This window comes from Drosophila elegans, unplaced genomic scaffold (genome assembly GCF_018152505.1).
Source record: "Drosophila elegans isolate 14027-0461.03 unplaced genomic scaffold, ASM1815250v1 contig_476, whole genome shotgun sequence".
Taxonomy (NCBI): Eukaryota; Metazoa; Arthropoda; class Insecta; order Diptera; family Drosophilidae; genus Drosophila; species Drosophila elegans.
Window position 1 is genome coordinate 8,365,763 of NW_024545863.1, and position 7,082 is coordinate 8,372,844.

The following is a 7,082-nucleotide window of genomic DNA, read 5'->3' on the forward strand; positions in this document are numbered from 1 at the left end:
CGACGAGGATGGGATTCGAACCCACGCGTGCAGAGCACATTGGATTAGCAGTCCAACGCCTTAACCTCTCGGCCACCTCGTCATGTGATTGCTTCGGCACAGTTTGCAACTGCATAAGCATCTAAAATGGTAAATCATACGCATATCGCAGAACTCCTCAAAATCTGTCTCTAAGCCGAAAAAGTTAAATTACCCTAGATAATAAAAACTAAAACGAAAAAACCCATAAATATTATTCTAAAAATTGCTTCCTGCATCTGTTATTGCAACTCAAGCAAGTGCAGCACAATTTTTTTTCAGAATTCATTGGATAACTAAATACAGAAAACTGTCGAAATGAAAATGAACAACCGACAGTTTGTTGGCTAGGTTTGGATTTTACTCTTGTCGACGTGGTGTTGTTGTAAAGGGGAAAGGGTTTTGGGCTACGCCCACACGCATTGCCATGCATCGTTTTGCGTTGGAAATTTCACTGCCACTCGCTTGTCTAATTTGTTTGCAAATTTTTGAGTGCTATTCCCCGCTGCAGTTGCTCTCCCACTTGTGGGTTTTTATTTTAATTTTTTTTGTGAGTGTATGCATTTAATTATTGTTTATTTGTTTGGGCGAATTGCAAATTATGTGCACTTAAAGCGAACAGAAATTTTACAGAGAAGAGTATATGAAATGGAAGGGGGCAGATTTTGTCTTTTAGATACTTTTTCAAAGGAAAAACGGATTTAAAATTTGTATTTTATAAATTATCTTTATTTTAACTTTTGCTTGGAAAGAAAAAATATTTTCAATCGGTTTTTTTATGTTATATTTTTTGGTTTTTCATTAACAAACAAATTGCTCTTGATCGGTAAAGTTTTAGTACTTTACGGAATATTTGTATGTACTTGTTATATAAGAGTATAAATTTATATTTTTTTCCTTTAAGAGGCACTGTCGTCAACACAAAAATAAGAAAAATAACAAGAACTGTTTCTAAAATACACCCCCTCCAATGCCACCTGCCACGAATCCCTCCCAGAAAAGGAACTCTTCAACGGCGAGGAGCGATGCTGAGGAGCAAAGAACAAAACAAAAGTTGAAAATGCATTTTAATTACATGCGTCTTGGTGGCAAGTGCCCCGGCCCGGACCCTTCGCCGCCCCCTCTTGAGTCATGCAGTCTGGGCTTCAGTTTAATGGGTAAAAGTGCTTTAAGCAGCACAACGCAGGCCTGCAAAAACAAAAATAAGCCATTAAATTAATTTTTCAGTTTGTTTCGGCTGCTATTTTTTTATGGGGACTGGCCCAGCCTCAATGCGTCGAAAGTGGATAGCGGTCAGTGAATTACAAAAAAAAGGCAACAATTAAAAAAGTGTGCCAGCGTTTTTGAGCGGCTGCGACAAGTGAAGAGGAATGCCGGCGACCTTCGACTGACGCGCCGAAGGAAAGTGGGCGGTGGGCTGTTTTCGGGTCGCTTGCCTCGAGATAAGCACTCCGACAGTTTGTCATTTTTGTGCACATTCATTTAAATGTCGAAATTAATGAACAAACGCAGCCAACAACATTTGTCAAACAGTCTGCTCAAGAAGTGCAGTACACAGGCAAAATGCTTAGCTAATTGGCTAAAAGCATTTTGGGGAAATGCACTTGCTGGCAGCTCAGAATTAATGAGGCAATTTATCAATGGTGCATGGAAAATCAATTCCTAGCTTAAAAACTTTTTCAATTAACCGGAGTTCTTCCGCTCCCTTTCACCATGGTTCGAAGAATAAGTAAAATATTCGTATTTATTACTTCGTAAAAAGTAAACCAATATTTCGCTCCATGACTCTATAAAACTTTATAGGAAGCAGCTGAAAAAGTAAAATCATTTTCGTTTGCTTTTTTGGGAGAAACAAACTTTTTATTAATGTTTGTCGCACTTTTTGTTCGAACATTCGGCGTCCGAGTCTAGGAAACAATTTTATGTTTCGGCCATTGTTTGTTGTCTTTTTGTAGCTGGCCGTAATAAACACATTTTTATTACAAAATATTTTGTACTGGCTGCCAGCGTTTTATTGCACCACGGTTGTCTCTAAATCAAATGCTTTTTACACTAACTTAAATTATTGCAAAGCAAAAAAATTACACGAATAAAACGCATAAATATGTGAACGCCCTACAAAAGCCCAAAGCTGGCCAACAGCCGGAAATTGTAATAACATCTATATGCACAGTGCGTTTCGCAGCTGTAAAGCGGTTTATTTTGGCGAAAATAAATGGATTCCATGGACATAAATTGGATCGTGAGAAGAGGCGAAGTGTACATTTTGTATAATCCGTTTCAATTTACGGTATTGCTATTTGGGAATTATTTGTATATTTTTTATTGCAAAAACTTTCAAACGATATACATGCAAATTTTAAATTTACTTTATCTGCTTAAAAGTCATACATTTCCTGCTGACAACAATGACATTCTTTGAACTTGTTATTTTCCGTGGGATAATTAAAAATTACCTGAGTTTTGCTTTTAATCCGATAAGTTTAGTTCTATTTTCTTGCTGGTATACATAAATATATTTTCTTAAAATTTAATTGAGTTAAAGCAATTAATTACTTAACAAAAAGCCTTAAATACATCTACATATCCTATGCAAAATACCTACTTATTCAAATGAAATGAACTTCATATTTCACTGATATGACCTAATGACTCTTCTTATCGATTGCAATTAAGCCCAAAGTACCTGCCCTTTGCCAAATCTGTGCCAAATTCAAGTAGGCAACTAAAACATCAGACCTGTGAAAGCACTCCTGCGAACATTACGTATACGCCATGTTCACTGCCGTTGGTTTGGAATTGTTCTGGGCTCGGCTCTCTTGTTTTGACTCTTCAGCAAAATGTTGCTGATTAAGTGGTTGCTGCAAGCAATTTGCGTCAAGTGAAGCGCGTGACTCTCAGCATGTGTCACCCGTACAGTGGAAACTCGAACAAAAAGTCGAGGAAGAGAAAGAGGCATGAAAACAAAAGCAAAAGCCATGGCAAAGCCACAATGTGCGACAATTACAACCGTAAATTATGCCACAAGCAACAGCAACAATAACAGCAGTCAACCGCAACGCCCCGGCCCCGGCCACGCCCACCTTAACTGTGGACCGGCGTCGGCCGCTTTGGCCTGGTCCGCCAACTTGGCCACAAAAGAAACAAGCCCAAACGCAACAAAATGGAGCTGCACAACACCGACAATGCCAACGACAACTCAATTAAGTAAATGAGTGAAAACCGAGATGTTGTTGCCGCTGCTTATGTTGCTGAGGTTCGTTGCTGATGTTGTTGCTCTTGGCAGAGTGGCTTACTTGTGTAATTAAGTGAGCAAATCACAAAATAATTATCCAGCTCGGGGCACGAACTGCACTTGCTAAAGCCCACTTCTCGCTCCCTTTCCGGGTATTTACTCTTGATGTCGTCATTGTAATTTTCCAAAAGAAATGCAATTATCGCACTCTGTCTCCCTAACAATTAGCCAACATAACTAAAGCTTATCTCAACGTCATGCAAAGTCAATTACGCACAGCGTAAATGGCCCGCAACACAGTCTAGCACACTAGTTGGCTAACACACACACTTATACCCACACCCACACACACACACACATGCTGACTGAAAAGGACATTTTGTAGCTATTGCGTCCTTTAGCCGGCTGCCCACCCATTTCCCATTCAGGTGTAACGAAATTTGCCGCTTGCAATGAAATGAATGCAGGTGTGACATGAAATGGAATGTTCTGAAAAAAACACGGAAAAGAAATTTACTTTGGCTGCGAAAGGTTATGCACTTTTCAGTCAAAAGAACTCTTAAATTATTTGATTCAAACCTTTTTATGTTCGACTCATGTATAAAAAGGATTAATTTAGAGCAACATTTGTGGAACTTCATTAAATATGGCAAATTAAAAAACATAAGCAACAAAATTAGGGCATTCTAAGCCTCATAATTCCAAAGTGTAACCAGAAAAAAAAGAGGAAAGCCCTGTTAGCACAATCCACTCAGGTAAATAGGTGTGAATGAGGTGATTTAGGAGGAAAACTTTTCAAATTTATACAAGTTGCGTTTTTAATCATCGCCGCGCACTTTTATGGCAAACTATTTTAAGTATGCGCTGTCGATTCAAGCGAAAGTTGGCGAAACACGAGCACCATCAATCCCCTCAACGCACGCTTATATGCCATACGTAAATATTACGTATACGTATACGTATACGTATAGAAAGTCCCGGTTCCACTCCCCCGTGCGTTATTGAACCAACAAAAAAGTTGAGCAGTCAGCGAAAATGGCATTTCCGGTTGAAGCTGGCACACATACAAAATTCCAGCAATGTCGCGTTTATTTATAAGGCAACCCGAAAAGCAGGCACGCACATGGGCAAACTTCTCCCCTTCCCGCTTTTCCGACTTCTCCCGCACTCTGATTTCACGTGTTTTTGTTTCGGATGTTGTTGTTGTTGTCGCTGGCGACGTTTTTGGCATGCAAGTTTGGCACTTTCCTTTTTCACTCACTTTTCTTTATTTTTCAGTGACTTTTTGCTGTTGCATGCGCCAAGTGCAGACATGAGGCGAAAACGAGGCAGGGCGAGGTTTTAACTAGGTCGATCATTTGATGGCACACGCACACAACTAAGCCCACCCGACACACACATTAAATATTTACCAACACATTCAGAAATAGGGACTGCTAATGTCCTAAAAACTTTCAGATATATGAAATTATTTTAAATAATTGAGACACTTGACACTTGAAATGTAATGAAAAGTAAAGCATTATTTTTCAACAGTAAAATACCTTAAGACGCCATTTAAAACAGATTTAACGACATATTTCTAAACATTTGGCATAGAACTTTATTGCCTTTATTTTTACAACCCATTTTTCATTTCATTTTGCCCCAGTGTCATTCTAGGAAATTATATAAGCTCACTTTATGCTATTAAGGTTTGACTTACTGCCTGTCGGGTGTCCATTTGTCTGCCTGGCTGCCTCCGGGTGAACCATGTGCTCCCAATCCGTCCGTAGCCTTGCAATTACATTACCCGACTCGGATCGGCAGCGTGCTCCATTTCTCGGTCGCTTCCTCAACGGAAACACGGGAACGGTCGCCCACTTTGAGTCGGGCAAATATTTGCCCTGCCTTCGACTAAAAGGTGATAAACTTGGCATAATGCAATATTTAATGTTTGAACAGGCATTTAAAAGGTTATATAATGCAGTTGTGCTGTTTGCCCCACACTATCATCATCATCATCGTTATCATCATCATCATCATCGCCATCATCGTTGCCATCGTGTCTGAAACCTTTCTGACCGCTTGTTTGCCCAACGCTGATAAGCTTTGAAATATTTTGCATGCCCTGGCATTACAAATGCAAACTAGATATGCACTTGAAACTACTTTCTGTACTATAATAATTTTCTTTCTAATTTTTTTAAATGCCTACCTTAAATCATAATAGGATTACGAAGATTTAAAATCTTGAAAATTTAAAATTATGTTGATCTTAATTTTAAAGTTTAGTTGTTTTCTTGATGAACAAGACTTTAAGCAATTTTGTCCCTAGTGTAGGCCAAACTTTACTACTAAGGGCCATTTCCAGTCCCAAATCCAGTTACCATCGCCGTATTAGAGTCAGGGCCAAATCAGTGTCAGGGGAGGGTTATATAGACCTTTATGGGCACAAACATACATAGTTCAAATTCCACAACGCTACTAGTCTGTGTGTGCGTGCTTACATGCTTTCGACTCTGTTGATTAATGTTGTTGGCCACCCAACTGAGCGTTGAGTAATGCCAAGCAACTTCTGCTTGATGGATAAACGGGACTCAGCCGGTCTTCCCATCCATCCGTTTCCATCTCTTCCCGTTTCGTATTAGGGCCAAAAGAATGTTACACTCTGGCCAAAGTGTGTCTGGGGCATGCACATAAAATTACCTGGATAAACATTGAAGTTTTCTGTGAAGTGAGATGTGCGGAGTCCAGAGGAAGTTGGCATTCATTTGTGGAATTTTACAATGTACTGATTCCTAAAATCTATAAGAAAGAGCTTATTCAAGAATCAGTAATAATGGATAAGGGAAAATTATATTTATTATATATTGTCTACAAACCTAAATAAATTATACCTGAAAACTGTTTAACATTTTCTTACCTTATAAAAAAATTAACGTTTATTCGAAAAACAAGAGATATGTAGGTAAGAAAGACCTCTTAAAAAACGTATTAACACAAATCTCAAATATACTGTAAATATAATTATGGGCTAATTAGGAAGAAGATATATTTTCACATCCAAAGTTATATAGGAACCATTGCTACTATGGTGAGACTTCAAATTCCTTAAAACAGTTTTCCAAGTGTTACGCAAACAAAAGAAGCCTTTGTTTTCCAAAGAAAAATATCCAGAAATGCAATTTGGACTCACTCGCTGACCTTTGCACATGTGCAAACCATATAAGTTGTATACGCAAAGATAAAGAAATGAGGAAATTATATCTAAATAAATCAATGGCTGACTTGCCAATGCCCCCGCCCTCGAGCAGCTGTTTACATGGGATATACTAGTATGTACAATGTATGTATGTACATATATGCGGCCGCACCAGCACATGCGTATAAACAACGTCTTATAGACACCCCAATATCTGTATGCAGTGATCGTGATTGCGATCGGTTCACACATAATGCCGCTCCATAATGTCACGCGCCCGCTCTAAAATCGGAGAAGTCGACGCGACGCACGTGAGAGAAATGAGGGACAGAGTGTGAGATATAGATAGAAGTCACGAAAGAGAGATCGTTTTTGGGGAGAGAATAGTGCATTTATTTTTAGGATAACAATGGGCCCCGAAGAGCACCGGCAGGCGACGATATTCAGCGGATTTATATATTTTCCTCGGGAAAATTCGAGGAAAACTTTTCAGTCGAGCGCATAGAGCAACGCGAGCAAGGCGTCTAAAGGCCAGTGCGCGAATTATATTGTATATAAACCAAAAATATATATTCACACATATACCCAAACTACCTATAGATATCTATATGTGCACAGATAGCCCACGGTATAAATATATACTCG

At 39.0% G+C, this 7,082-nt stretch overlaps 1 non-coding gene across 1 annotated transcript; it reads right to left on the reverse strand.

Moving 5' to 3' along the window:
- Trnas-gcu lies at window positions 1-82 on the reverse strand. Its single transcript has one exon. It is a non-coding gene; the product is annotated as a tRNA-Ser (tRNA).
- Between the last annotated feature and the right edge of the window lie 7,000 nt (window positions 83-7,082).